Genomic DNA, 14591 nt, shown 5'->3' with positions numbered 1-14591 from the left:
CACAAGAAAGAGATATAAAGATTTTTAGGTACTTAAACATACTGAGTTAGACAACTTCCATTTCCAGGGATGGTCACAGTGAGGATGCTCAGGCCTGCAAACTGCTCCAAACCAAGGCTGTTCCAAAGCAGCCCAAATCTTAAAAAAAACAAAGAGGCAATAAATTGAAAACCTGACATTCCCTGTTTCCCTGAAAAAATATCTTAACACACACAATCTATTTTTCTACTACTTTAGGATGATATCTGTGCTGGTCCATGGGCAGGATTTTGCCCTGTGTCTATCCAACACTGCAGATATATTTTCCTCCCATAACCCTGTGCTACTCTGCTCTCTGTAATTGTACTGATCCATAGCATACTGTTTTTTTCCTATTTGACCTTTGCTTTTCACTGACATTTGCAAAATGTGACTAAGTTGAAACCAGACTAAATAGATGTTAACAGCAAAATCTTTTTGCTGCTGTTTCTATTAAAAAAAAAATCTATTTTCTAGAACTGCAGAATGTGAGGACAAATGCAAAAGTTCTGATATTTCCCATTACCACAGCACATCCAAACGCAATTAAAGGCATTGACCACTTGCTTATTTTTATGTGCTGATTTACACAAATCTATTCAAAGTAATGAGAAGCCCAGCTGGTACAAATCGTTACCAAATGCCTTTCGTAGCCACCTTTAGCCAGAGAACATTTGTTCTACGTTAACTGAGAACAAACTGTTTCAAATCATGCTGCAGTCCCTCAGAAGTATTAGACACACATTTATCAACTGTTTTGAGAGGCAAAATTAATTTACATGCTTCTCCAGGAGCAGATGTGTGTTCTGACATGTCGTGGTACAACCGAGCCCAGCGTCTCAGTGCAGCTCCACAGCTTTTGGGTGGAGGGGACATTTCCTCGCTGGGTAAAGCAACCTTGGCAGCAAAAGCTGCTCAACAACCTATTTATTAGTATCTGCACTCCTCCCCTGCTGTTATATTAATATAATGAATTGTTCACAGGTGCTCCAAATGAGGTTTAGATGATCGCTGGGAGCTTTGTTACTCAGACAAGCCAAATCGAAAGGAGCAGATGCAACAGTCCCCCAGCAGAAGTACAAAGTATGACTTAATGAAGGTCATTCTGCACATTTTGGCCTTGGCGACCCTATGAACAATCAGACTGTCATTATTTTACTGTTTCTAGACAGAAAAGTGATTGCTTCTTGCCCACTTGCCTTGATTTTTTTTTAGTTGTCTTTATTACATCATTGGGAGCTCTTAATTGCATTTAATCCTACTCTCTTTTAGCTAAAATGAGATAGTTCCCATATGATTGTTGTTAATCCATGCTCTAAGTCATGTTTGAGCTTTAATGCTCTTTTTTGTGGCGATGGTTAAATCACAAAATGAGTGTATTCAGTGTATTCAAGCACTGGGCCAGGTGAACAGACAGTAAAATGGACATTCCCAGCTGGATATGCAAAATGGGGAGAAAAGAGGAGTTGGAAATGGTGCCAGATGCATGGGCTGAACATTTCCTGCAGGTAATAGTGATGCTGTCCAAAACCTGTGGTTTTCTTCTCTGTCGTTGTTTGGTGGCAGATACAAGCCAACCCAATGCCATTATCCCCAGAGGGCCTGTGTATGCACTTAGGTTTGTAAATGTTGATTTACTGCATTAAAAGTCTCCTCAAAGGCTGTGCAGGAGCTGCAGAACCTGGGAGATGAGGAATTGTCACAGATGTGTCTTTAGGAAATGGAGGTGTCAGCCTAGCAGAGACCTGGGTCCTTCCCCCTGACTCTGCCACAGATCTCACTGGGATTTTGGAGAAAAGCTCATTTATCCCTATTCCTTATGATGGAAAAAGGGGTGAGGATTATTTTTCTTAGTAGCCTTTTTAGCTGTGTTTAGTTCATGCATTTCTGAGATAAGGCTTTTCCCTTGCTTTATGTCTTACACTGCTCATCATAAAGGGATTGTGGTCTTGGCTGGAGCCTCTCAGTGCTGTAATAATTGCAATAAATGTGAGGGCTATTGCACCCAAAGTGCTCCTTAATGTCCTTCTGCCCCCAAATGGGAACAAGAAGAGGCTCTTTTCCTTTTTTTTTTTCCATTTTAAAGGGAATGCACTAAGGTCACAACGTGCATCAAAGGTCTGTCTCTGCATCACTCAGCCCTCCACCAGGCAGGCTCTCTAACATGCACACTTTGATAGTTCAGTGACAGATCTCACCAAGGAGAAAGGACAGCATTTTAACCTTGAGTACACATTGCAGGAGAAAATTGCACGGGGACAGAAAAGCCATGTACAACTCCTGTGCAATGAGCCGAAGAAAAGGATCTTCATTGGGCTTTCCATCTAGAGGGGCCTTGGCAAGGAGCTGCCAGATGCTGCTGTTTTGTAAAATGTGGGGGTTACTATGCATTCATAGTGCTGCAAGGGGTCAGTGCTGGAATTCTCAAGAGGATACCACTCCAGCCAGCAAATATTACTGAGGAGAGTGAGATTGTGGTGCAAATATGAGAATAATATTCTTAGTTCTCCCCAGAAGAGACACCAGCTTTCTCTTTCCCATCCTTCTTTGCTCCAACAGGACACCCTGCATTCAAGATTAGGTATAACCTAACTCTTGGGTGGGTTTTAGTGTGAAAAATGTGTGTCTGGATGCTTTTCTGGCTTGGGCCTTGCCAGATTGTGTTTATATAGGTTTACACTGGACTCCTGGGGGCAGGTGTCTCACTTCTATTGGGCTTTGAGGCAGAGGCCACAGAGTGGAGCGCAGAAGTAATTGTTGGATCCAACCATGAAAACTGCTATTACTTGGTTTCTCTGTGACATCTGTTACATCCTGTTGTGCATGTGATGAGAGGCAGATTTTGTTTCATTTCAGAATCTGTTGGTGAGCATGAATAGTATCTAAAATTGTTGATGGCTCATCAAAACACACATAAAAGCCATTCTTCCCGAGCTCAGCTTCAGGAGGTGTAGCAAATCAGGGCTCTACAGCATGAGGATTCAGTTCCCAGCCTGTGGCAGAGGCAGAGCTGGGAGTAGGTGTGTCAGCAGACTGCAAAACCCCCTGTTGGAGCAGCAAAGGAGGAGCAGCAGAAGTGGGAGGGTGCATTTATGGCTACCTGGCTACAAATATCAGCAACTCGCGTTTAATTTCAGCAGATTTTCCCGGGATCTGCACATTCTCCCATCCCAGCGGGAGGCAGGGGGGTTGTGTCCCCAGCACAAATATGGACAGCGCCAGGCAGGGCTGGAGCATACGTTCCCACAGATTTGGGGTTGCCACGGGGCCGCGGGGCTGGGGGAGCTGCTGCACAATCCCGTTTTCCCATCCTGGCATATGTGCTCCTGGTCACATTCCGGAGCGTTTTACAGCTCTCCTCCTTCCTCATCAACAGGCCAGATGGATCTAGTCTTGCCTACCACCCACTCCTGAGCTGTGCTGTTTATTGACATTTGTCACTCCCAAGGACTTGTGTTTGAGCAGAAGGTAAGTACTCAGTTGGCTGCTATAGGTCTTTTGTAATTCATTAGCTATTTAATAAATTTTTGACTTTTTTTTTCCTTGCTAAAGACCATGTCTATGATTTATTTAAGTCCTGAGTGAAAATATTTAATATCAAAAGCTTTGTTTTTTAAACAATATGGATTTTCCTCCTCAGTGTTCTTCTTCAAATTTATTTTTCTGTTGAGGAACAAGCTCGTTGTAAAGGAGATATGCATGGGCAGACATTGATGAGAAATGAAGGAACCAGAAAGGAAGGAGCTATTTGGCTTAACAATACTTCAGATTTCTTTTTGTTCTGTGTGTAACCTTGATTCCATGGAACTTGTCTGGATCCTGATGCTGCTGGCTTGGGCAGTTTTGTTAGAGGTTGGCATAGAGATTCAGTCTTTAATGCACAAGACACATGAGAGCCTTCCAAAAGCTGCCATGATGTGTGTGTTTAGCATCTAAACCTGGAATTTGGCCCTCACGTTGGGATGAAGGGGTGCCAGTGAATTCCTCATTTTGCTGAGTGCTATCCTGATTTGGTGAAATACCACAGGAACCACATATCTGAAAAAGCATAATATCTTCTGTGTATATGCTGTGTAGTCTCAAACTGGACCTTAAGCATATTACAGCTGCCAGTCTTTTAAAAATCCCATTTTTTAATGTTCTTTGAAATTTTCCTGGTTTTGTGGCAGTGAATGAGGACTCAATAAGGTGGTATAGATTCTGTCTTGGTTCTGTCATAATTTCTTATTAAATGTGAATAAGAATGCCAGGAATGAAAAAAGACATAGACATTTAGGAACCTAAATTCCAGTGAGTGCCAGTGAGTAGTTTTCTAATATAAATAAATAGAATGTATTTGAGATATTCTTTTAAACCTCAGTGTTTTGGCTCAGGCTAACGTTATAAACTCTTTCAAGTGAAGGATTGTCTTTTTAGATAAACAGCAAAACCTCTTTAGAAAGGAAGCCCTGATCTAGTTGACACCTATAAATTTATTACAAAATAAAAATACTTCAAACATCCTTCATTTAAATTGTTATTTGAAGATTTATATTATTGCATTGAGTTGCTATGGTGGCACTTGCAATTTCCATTCCTGCCTGGAAAGCGTAAAGAGAGAAAAAAAAATATGAATAGCAAACATCAGAAAGTAATGATTTGTCATGTTTTGAAATGTATTGCAGAAATATCAACTTAGGCAAATATGTTTGGCTGAACTCTGGCATGCTGCCTGGAGCTGAGGCTTCCAGGCTTGTGCAGAGCCTCAGTGTGTGCAGGGCCTGGGGATTGGGAGCTGCGGGGTCCAGCCTCCCTGCTGGACAAGGGGGAAATGGACATCCCAGAGGGGCCTTACCTGGACATCAATTTCATGGTGCTTTTCAGGGGTCCCAGAAGTGCTGAGATCTTGTATTGGAACTGGCACTTGTTACTGTTGAGACGTGTGTGGAGGTCCTGAGTTCAGCAGCAAGTGAAGCAGCCCCACTGAATTCCTCAGTCCTTGGCCCAAATGTATCCCACAGCCTGAAGGGTGGAGTGGTCAGTGTCAGCTCCACTTTGTCATAGAACCATGGAATAGTTTGTGTTGGGAGGAATTGTAAATATTATTTCTAGTTCCACCTTGTGCCATAGGCACAGACACCTTGCACCATCCCAGGTTGCTCCAAGCCCCATCCAACCTGGCCTTGGACACTTCCAGGGATGGTCCAGCCACAGCTTTGCTGGGCAACCTGTGCCAGGGCATTCCTACCCTCACAGAAAAGGATTTTTTCCTAATATCCCAACCATCCCTGCCCTCTGGCAGTTTGAAGCCATCCCCCCTCATCCTGCCCCCTTGTGCTCTCATAAAATCAGCAAGCAGCAGTGGCAAAGGAGTCAATAATCAGCAGCTGTTAAAGAGGGATTATATCCATCCTTGGATGGTTCTGAAATGGCAAAAGGGAACAAATGTTGTGCTATCCAGAGAATGGTTTGGGTTGGAAGGGACCTTAAAGTTCACCTCATTCCAACTCTGCTGCCATGGGCAGGGATGTCCATGAGCTGGACTCAGAGACATAATGAGAGAGTAAAGGAAAGGTCAGGAATGAAGCGTTAAAGGCAAAGAAATGTACAGGTTACTATTTAAACAAGAGGTTTAAAAATGTATTATTATTAAAAGGAAAATGATGAAAAATTGATTTCATACTTTCAGATATAGCTTTATGTAGCAGTGGGCTCAGCTAACTCAAAATTGGGCTAAGCAACTTCCAGAGGAAGGTGTCAGGAATCCTTTCTAGTGCCTAACAGAAATAACACATTAAATCTTACCTGAAAATGCCTTTTTCAGCTAGTGCTTATAATACCATGCTGAGGGCATATTTCAGGATGAGTCTGAAGTTAAAAAAACACCTACTGAGTAACCAGTGGCACTTGCTTCAGCACTTGAGTTTTCCTCAGAGGTCTTCCATCCAATTATTGGCCAGATCCAGTGATATTTAACTTATCAGATCTGACAAGAGCGGAACCCAAGGTAGACTGACTGCCTAAACATTTATTTGTGTCAATGACACGTTTAAAACTCTCTGCTCTGTCTAAATATTTAAAAGGAAGTATAAAGAGGAAAATGTAATGTGACATAAGAGGAAATGAAAAACAACCTTACTTGCTGAGGACATTCACTACACACAATTGCTGTCTCCTGAATACCTGTTATTTTGGCAGAAATTGAGGGGAATGCAGCTCTAAATATCATGTTCTTCTGTCTCTTTTTAACAAAAAATGATTTTTACAATGGCAAGTGGATCTTTTGCTGTCAAAATCATGGAATATGACAACAGCCAAGATCTTTAGGAACCTCTGAGACTGAAGTTTCCAATTGTAAAAGCTACATCTAAAAATGAATAAATAATGAAGATAAATGTGTACTTAGTGAAAAGAAGCTGCAGTATTGTCCAAACCAGAGAGCTTAAATGTGTCAGCTGCTTGTTAAAGTAGACAAAATCTTAAGAACAAAGTATTAAGTTTTTTTTTACTGGAGAAATGGAGAGTTTAAACTTTTCAACTCCTCTTTTATTGTCTAACCCAGAGAAAAGCCAAATTTTGGAATTCTCTGTGAAGCAGATAACCTCTATTTTCATAGTAGAATACATTTTCCTTAGTAGGTACCCCTTGCTTTCAGTTTATGTGTATTTAAACCAGCATGGGCACTCTGCAAGGTAATGCAGAACCATGTGGGCTTTCAGGATGTAAGGGATGCTGAACATTTTCTTCACCTGTGAAGTTCTCCTAGAAAGGAGTTTATTAAATTCTGAGGTGTCTCTGCGTGGATCATCAGTGGTGTCTGGGGGGAATGAGAGAACAACAGAACTCAGAATGTGTGCATAAATCATGCTCTTAGCAACATGTTCTCTGTTGGAACCTGACACTTATGTTTGCAAAAGCAAACCCTCTCTAAATTAGTTTGCAGTTAATTGGCTGTGAAAGGAAACGCACCTTGCCAAAAAGGATTTGAAATATGAAGCAGTTTGCATTTGTGAAGGAGCTGATCGCTGTTCTTGGAGAATCACAGACTCTTTCATGGGCATCTGGGAAATAATGTGGTTCATAATCTCCAGGGCTTTCACAAATTCCATTATTTGGCAGGACAGGCATCTACTTGCTGCCATCTACTAGAAGATAAATTGATTTTGGAGGGGCAGTCTTGGACTGTTTGTTGGAGCTGCTCATTTGCAGCTGAGGAAAGTGTTTGCAGCAGGGTTAGTTCAGTAATATTTTGAATATGTGAAGGACACTAATAGGGGCTACCAGATAGAATGACAAGATCTTGTTTCTATTTTTCCTCCCAGGACTCAAAATTGAATGAATGGCCACGTATATAACAATAATTAGTGTTTATGTATGTCCTTGCCTGTCTTTGGGGTCCTCCCAAGCATTCCTGGAGAAATTCTGACAGGAGGCTTCTGATGTACATGTGGTAGAGATGGACATAAAATGAGTATAGGTGGACTTATCCAAGATCACAGACTAATCAGTGACAAAGCTGACATCTGAACCAAGCTCCTGAATCTCTTTTTGCATGTGTAACCATGAGACTTTACAAACTTTGTTGAGATGCATGAAAGGAAGGTTCCCCCTGTGACCAAACCACAATACTGTAGAGGGTCTACCTTCAGAAACCAGTGATGAATCTCTGGAACATTCAAGACTTAATTCTATTTTTAAGTATTTCCATCTGCTGGCTTTTAATAGAGAGATGCCAGTGGTATTTTTTGGGATAATGCATTTTCCACCAGATTTCACTATGGGTGCAAGAATTGTCATAACCTATCAGTGACCTGATATGTTGCTGCCAGAAAATAGAGCAGCTTCCCATTTTTCATGAAGAGCCAAATTTTTTCTACACAGATCTTTTTTGGTGGGCAAGAGCAGTGTTCAGCAACATATTCTGCTCAGTCACCTGAGGTATCTCTGAGGAAATATCCCAGGAGATCTTTAGTGGAATAAGAGAGCTGAGTTTCTTTGCATTTGAGAAAACTGAGGATGAAACCAAATCATGATTAATTCTCCTGCTGAATGGCAAAAGGAGCTCACTGTGTGGCTACAGCAGTAAGGGATGGGCTACCATAGTTACTGATAATGCAGCAGATACTATTTTCAGTCAGTGCCTAATTGCCTTAGAGGAACTTATTAAACTGAAATCACTATTGTGTGAGGAGCTATTCACATAGAGGATCTCCAGAGTGATCAAGATGATCCTGCTGTGGGCTACAATATAGATCAGTAAATGTGAAAAGGGGTTTTGTGAGAAGGCTGACATCATGAGAGCTCACTTGGCAAGGGATGGGTCTGCACATTGTGCTGTATTTTAGTAAGATGTTAATAGCAGAAATAATGGCTCTCTTTTAGATATTAAATTCCCTCTTCAAAAATCCCACTTGAATCCAGCGAAGTGTAACATTATGGATCTTTCACTTCCAGATTCTTTCAAAGCACCAACAAAAACTCAGTCTCAGACATCCCTCAAAATTTCTCTGTACTATTATTTGGTAGCCCTTTGTAATCAGCACAGCTTGAGATACCTTAATTAGTACCATGAAGGTAAGGCCTGTATTCCATCTCAGGAAATGTCCATTTCTCACTAATGCCAGTGGCTGTCACACATGGGCACTCACAAGAGCCCTACAGGGTTTTTGGCCAGTGGTTTGCCATTTTTGCAGGATGATGCTGGCTTTACAGTGTGCATTCTGCCTGAGCATTCCATGTGAGAAACCTACAGGCTTGCAGCTGGGCAGCGCTGATGCTGATTAACTTGCCTCCGAGGTGAAACTGGGAAGTTTTTTGATTACTCTTCTCCTAGGGAGTCAGAAACTTTGACTGTGAATTATCAGCAAATTCACTGTCAACAATTATCCCGCAAATTATCTCTTATTTGCAGGTAAACATTTTTGCTCTGTGGGGTGCACTGGTTTACTAGCAACTGCAGTGCTTATTGAAATTGGATGGTATAACAAATTACTCAGAATCCAGGTCTACAGCTATCAGTGGTGGATATTTTAATGTTGTTTTGAGGCAATTCTTTAAAAAATTTGTACAGTGCTCTTGGTTGGAAGATTGAATTGATCCTTCTCTCCACTGATGCATATAGGAACACTTAAAAATATTGTGATCATTGTCCTGTTAGTACAAACCTATTCAGGAGCTCAGCTGATCCTACTTTCCCTTTAGTTGTTTTAGCAAGTAACAAGTGACTGAGAGCTGCACAAGTGACTACTGCAAAAATAGTTGAGAACTACACTTTTAGGTTTTGATCTTCAGCTCCTCCAGCTGTTCAGTGGAAATGAAATTTTTGGCCTACAGGTCTTAATATGTAACTTTTAATGGTTTATCACATAATTGGTGATGGCATAGTGCATCATCAGAAAGGAGAATACAAGAATGATGAGTTTAAGCTTTACAGATAAACACAAATGAAAGCTGTCAGTCTTCCCACCAAACTTCCTTGCTTCTTGATCGTGTTTTTCCGTAGAGAGAAGGAACTGTGACCAAATATGTGTTCTCATGTGAGAGTTTGTGTTGCAAAGTTATGGCCTAAAAAATATTTTACATTACACCAGAGCAGATTGCTTATGGCAACTTTTGCATAATGAAGGAACACAATGAAGAACTGCAGTGCATATTGCTCTTCAGGTCTGTTCTATTTTCATAGTTGTTGTTTTTTTTTTTAAGTAGAAAATTGCATAGTATAATTACAAGTTCATTTGCATTCATATTACAAGCTGTGAGCTAGTAGTCTTTTATATTTAAAAAGTATTATTAGCAAGTGTGACTTGCATCCATGCATTTCAGAAATGAATGGGAATGAAGTTTTATACTACTCAAAGTCCCCTCTCTACTTAGTCAGCTGCCAGCACCCCTCCTGTAAACTCCAGGACCTCAGTGAGGCCAGCAACACAATAAATGCAACTTCATTTTATTGTGCACTGGTCAAAGAGTAAGAACAGCTCAATTACTGTTTTCCCCCAAAAAATTGCCTTTTGGGAACTAAGGGCCACCAATATTTTATTTGGCCTAATACATATAGACAAGTATGTCTCCTCAAGGATGCTATTATTTCCTAATGAAAAAAATTACTTTATTCCTTCTTTAGTTCTTTGTCTTCCTAGATGGTGAAATTGTCATCAATAGGAAATTTTGCTGCAATGAAGTTGACTACTTACTTCTTTTAATTCACATTAGAATAAGTGGGTTCAACTGAGAATCTGACCTTTCATTTCTGTAATAAATTGAAATGCAGAAAACAGGTCTATAGTGAAAAGCTCCATTGAATCAACTACTCCTATAAATGTGGCTTGAATTCTGAATTTTTTATGTTGTAAATGTTATTACATGACGTTATCTTTTATGCTTAATACCTAATGTGCTGCAGAAAGAATGATTGAAGGAGATGAAACTGATAATATTTGAGAATGTTACCAGATCTGTGCATGTACTTCCAATCAATCTGCTCACTCAGCCTTTCCCTGTGCTCCCTGCCCTGTTAAGTGTGTTGCCACATTGGTTCAGCTCTCCTGCCTGTCAGGTGGAGGTAAAATAACCTGTGGACATCTTTCTACCTTGTGAGCATCCCGGTGATCGCTGCCCGGCTGTCATCGCGGGGTGCGCACATCAGCAGCTGGGTACCGGCGTGTCCTCAGAACATCTCGCTGTGATTCCCGATCAGATTCAATAATTTCTAATGGTCTGAGCCCTCTTCTCTGTCAGCCCAGGGAGACGTGGCCGCTCAGCCCCGGGGGGTGAATCAGATCTATCTAGAGGCTGCAAAAAGCTTTTCTTTTAGTCATTTACCTCGGTTAGCGAGAGCAGCGCTGCTTTTATGCATTGATTGGAGATAATACTGGTGAAATGGCAATAACCTGCCAAATGGACTTCTCTCTGTATGTAAATCCTTTCGGGAAGTGCATGACAGCCTCTGTTTTCTATGGGTCTCCGTTTGTAAAGAAGCTGTTATCACAGAATAAGTTTAATGGGTCGTGAATTTTGTGTTGAAAGGAGAGTCTCTCCATGACTTCTGATCCGCCTGCAACAGACCTATTGGCTCGGCAGCGAGTGCATTAGGCTAAATATGCTTCCTCCATTGACTCTGAAGGTAACAGCCCTAAATGCCTCATTAAATTTTCATGGGTGACTGCGAGAAGCCATGAGAAAAGCAGCACACTGGTGGTGGCGGCGGGGCCCCCGGCCCGGCCCCCACCCCGCGGCCGTGTAGGGGGAGCCGCGATGGCGGGGCCGTGCCCGGGCTCCACGCGTGGGCAGCGGCCACCCCCGCCCGGGCTGCCCCGCTGACCGCCCTCCCTGCGCTCCGGGGAAGCCCTGGAGCCCCCGGGGAGCGCCCGGTACCGCTCGCCCCCCGGCCGTGCTTGAGCGCGGTGCTGCGGACGAGGCGGGGGGGTCTCCGTGCGCTCTGCTCCGCTGGCCCGCGGGGCTGCCCCGGAGCCGGAGAGGCTCGGGACGAGCCGACGCGCCGAGCCCCCCCGCCCCTAGCGGGGACAGCCCCGCCAGCCCCCTCCTCGCCCGGCCCCCTCTCCCTGCCCAGCTGCACAGCGGCGCTGAGACCCTCAGCCCTGGGAGAGGAGGAGAAGGAGGAGGAGGAGGAGACCGACCCCTCATCAGCCGCGCTCCTCCACCGCACACCTCCCTTTTCCCCTCCCTCTGGCCTCAGCGCCGCGCTGGCGGGGCCGGAGAGGGCAGGCGGCGCGGGAAGGCGGCTCTCCCAGCATGGACGGGCCATGTGTATCCTAAGGAATAACAGCAGCTGCTGCGCCCACGATGGGGAGCAGAGGAATGCGAGGAGGAGAGGGCTCGCTGGGGCAGGTGAGAGAGCCGGTCCCTGCTCCCCTGCGCGGCGCGGCGGCAGGTGCGGGTTTGGGGGCTCAGCGGGGCGCGCTGCTCCTCCTGCCAGCGGGTACCGCAGCAGCATGGAAGGGCAGCTTTTCTCCGAAGGAAGTTTATTTTTTGCCCGTCCTTCTCCCCTCCCGCTCGCTCCCGTCCCCCCGAGGCGGGGAAAGGGCTGGAATCCCCTGCGAGTCGCGAGAAGTTGCCGGCTACGGGGGGAGCGCCGTGCGAGGCTGCCCCACAGCCAGCCGAGCTCTGGGCAAAGGGCTGGGGGCGCTTTCGCCATCCCCCGCAGCGGGGCAAGTAAAAAAAAATTTAAAAAAAATCGAGGAGGGAGCCACCGACGCGATGCGGCTGCGGGATTCCCCCCGGCCACCCCCGCCGTGCCGGGGGTCCCTGGGATGCGCCGCTCTGGGGAGCCTTGGCCGCTGCCGCCCCGCAGCTGGAAGCGCCGATCGGTCGCGGTAGTGCCGCTTGCTGTGGGAAGCGCCCCCCGCTGCCGGGCTGGGAGCCGGCTGAGGGCTGGGAGTGTGCTGAAGGCTGGGAGCCGGCGGAGGGCTGGGAGTGTGCTGAGGGCTGGGATGCGGCTCGGCTGCGCCGGCGCTGCCCTGCCCGGGAAGGTGCGGCAGGGCCGGGGGACGCCGCGCTGAGGAGAGGCGGGGAAATGGCGCCCGGAGCGGGGCGGAGGGGCCGCTGGACGCGCGGCGAGCGGGGCGAGCTCGCCTTCCCCAGCCAGGGACCCTCTGGGGACCGCCCCTGGTCCCCGGCCAGCAGATCCCGGCCCGCAGCCTCCGGCCCGCAGCCGGCAATCCGCTGCCAGCCCCGGCGCTGCTCAGCTGTGCGCGGTCCAGGGCAGCGGGTGCAGAGTGACCGCTCGCGTTAGGGGTGCTGCGGGTTCATGCGGCTCTCCCGTACAGCCCCTACTTCAGGGGAAAAGCCGACATTCCCCCGTGATCTGAGTGTTTCGGAGTGCTTTCCTCTCGGGGCTGTGTGACCGAGTGACCAGGAGCAGGTAGCCGGGAGTGAAAGTTGAGAGCTGCGGTGGGAGGAAGGCGGGCACGGGAGCTGGTGCCAGGCTGGATCGGGAGAGCGGGGACAGAGCCCGCAAGGGCCGGCAGGACGAGCACGGGTCTGTGAATTCCCCAGAGCCGGCTCTTCCTTTGGTGTTTCACACGCTGGGAGCTCAGGTTCGTGACCGGCACGTTTGAAATGCCTGCTTCTATGAATGGTGAAGTGGGATGCTGGGACTAGTAATCATAGTAAAGAACAGTAGATAACAAAGCTGGTTTCTGGGCTGGAGAGTCCTGGAGCTTGCAGACGAATGGGAAGTTTTTAATTTCCCGACGAACTTCTGCTTCATTGTATATTTCAAACTGGTTAAGTCAATTTCCAGGTCTTTCCCCGCAGTAGTTTTAAAAGCAAAGTCCTTGGAACTCTTTGCCATTTGTCTAAATTCTGAATGCATGTCTGAAGCATTTAATCATGTTTATTGTTTTCAGCCACTCAAACGGAATAAAAATTACTTATCGTTGACGAAGCTTATCTCGCAAGCTGTTTCACAGTATGTTTCCATTGCAAGACACAGCGCTGTGTTAAACTACTGATGACTGTATTGTTTATTGTTCTTTCATTCCCCACCCTCACCCCCCGTAACACCAGTATCAATCTGTTCCTTACTGCTCTACACAAAAATAATGGAGGAGCAAGTTTTCACCAGTTTGGTGTTTTCACTCGGAGCTGAGATTTATGTCCTTTATATTTGCTCTTAAGCTGTTTTTCATTCAGTGTGCTAAAGGCAGCTGATGTATTGAAAAAGGAATCAAGGCATAAAGCTAAAAGGGACTTTCAAACTCCTGAGCTGAAACTGTGCATGGAATTAGTGCTGGATCCACAGCATTATTTATTTGTTTATCCACATACTTAACACCTTCCTGAAGCATAAGGTTCCTTGCCCCTTTGTCATTACCATTTGATGCCATTACACAGCTAAAATGCACTATTCACACTGGTGTAGAAATACAGATTTATTTTTTGGAGTGTTTTGATCCTGGTCTGTACCTCATAGAGGGTTTTGCTGCACTTTAACAGTATCTCAACACAGTGATGGAGGACACCATCATGTTTTCTTGTAGGATTACCTTTGGGACCTTAGTGACTGCACACATCAGTGGTTTCATCTTAGGAGGATTGAAATTGATTTTCTTTTTCTTTTTCTTTTTTTTTTTATCTCAGCCAGTGAAAGACCCTGTGTATGTCCTTTGACCCATGGCCTCACATGATGAAGTGAAACCAGTAGTGGAGGATGTAGACTTGAAGTAGCTGCTACTAAAAAGTAAAAGTATCAGAATGAACCCCTTCTCCTGATCATCTGGTGTGATTCTTTGGGCAAGGCACAATTTTTAAAATTTGCAAAATTTGTAAGCTGCTGCATATATGTAACAAAATAAATTTAAAACACGAGCATTATGATACTTTTTTTTCATACTTTTGATGGGTCCTTGCTCAAGCAAAGGAATATTGACCATTCCCTCTCACCCATAACAGGCCTTTGTCTCTAAAGTATTTTTTATTTCAAATTTTTGCCAGGTATTTGTGTTCAATTTAGCAACAGCCAAGCTCAGCAGCTAAATATCAGTGAGGTGGGAGAACTTCTATTTTTTACAACCCTCTTTGCATTTTAAAGTGATAGCAAATACTAGCAAAGAGGAACACGATTTTCTAGATGT

The 14591-nt window shown here is 45.0% G+C and overlaps 1 protein-coding gene across 12 annotated transcripts in view; it reads left to right on the top strand.

Moving 5' to 3' along the window:
- DAB1 (DAB adaptor protein 1) overlaps nucleotides 1–14591 on the top strand; it is a 413827-nt gene that overhangs the window by 261474 nt on the left and 137762 nt on the right. For 3 of the 12 annotated variants that reach the window (XM_058030144.1, XM_058030140.1, XM_058030145.1), the window contains one exon: nucleotides 3395–3486. The exons of 7 other annotated variants lie outside the window; for them this stretch is intronic. The gene's annotated coding sequence lies outside the window, so the exon portion shown is untranslated. Of the gene's footprint in view, nucleotides 1–3394; nucleotides 3487–11661; nucleotides 11845–14591 lie in introns of those variants that run through there. 2 more of the 12 variants (XM_058030148.1, XM_058030147.1) reach the window with 1 other exon arrangement.

The sequence above is a fragment of the Melospiza georgiana genome, chromosome 9, assembly GCF_028018845.1.
Source record: "Melospiza georgiana isolate bMelGeo1 chromosome 9, bMelGeo1.pri, whole genome shotgun sequence".
In the NCBI taxonomy this organism is placed as follows: Eukaryota; Metazoa; Chordata; class Aves; order Passeriformes; family Passerellidae; genus Melospiza; species Melospiza georgiana.
This window is presented reverse-complemented; position numbering and strand designations above follow the sequence as displayed.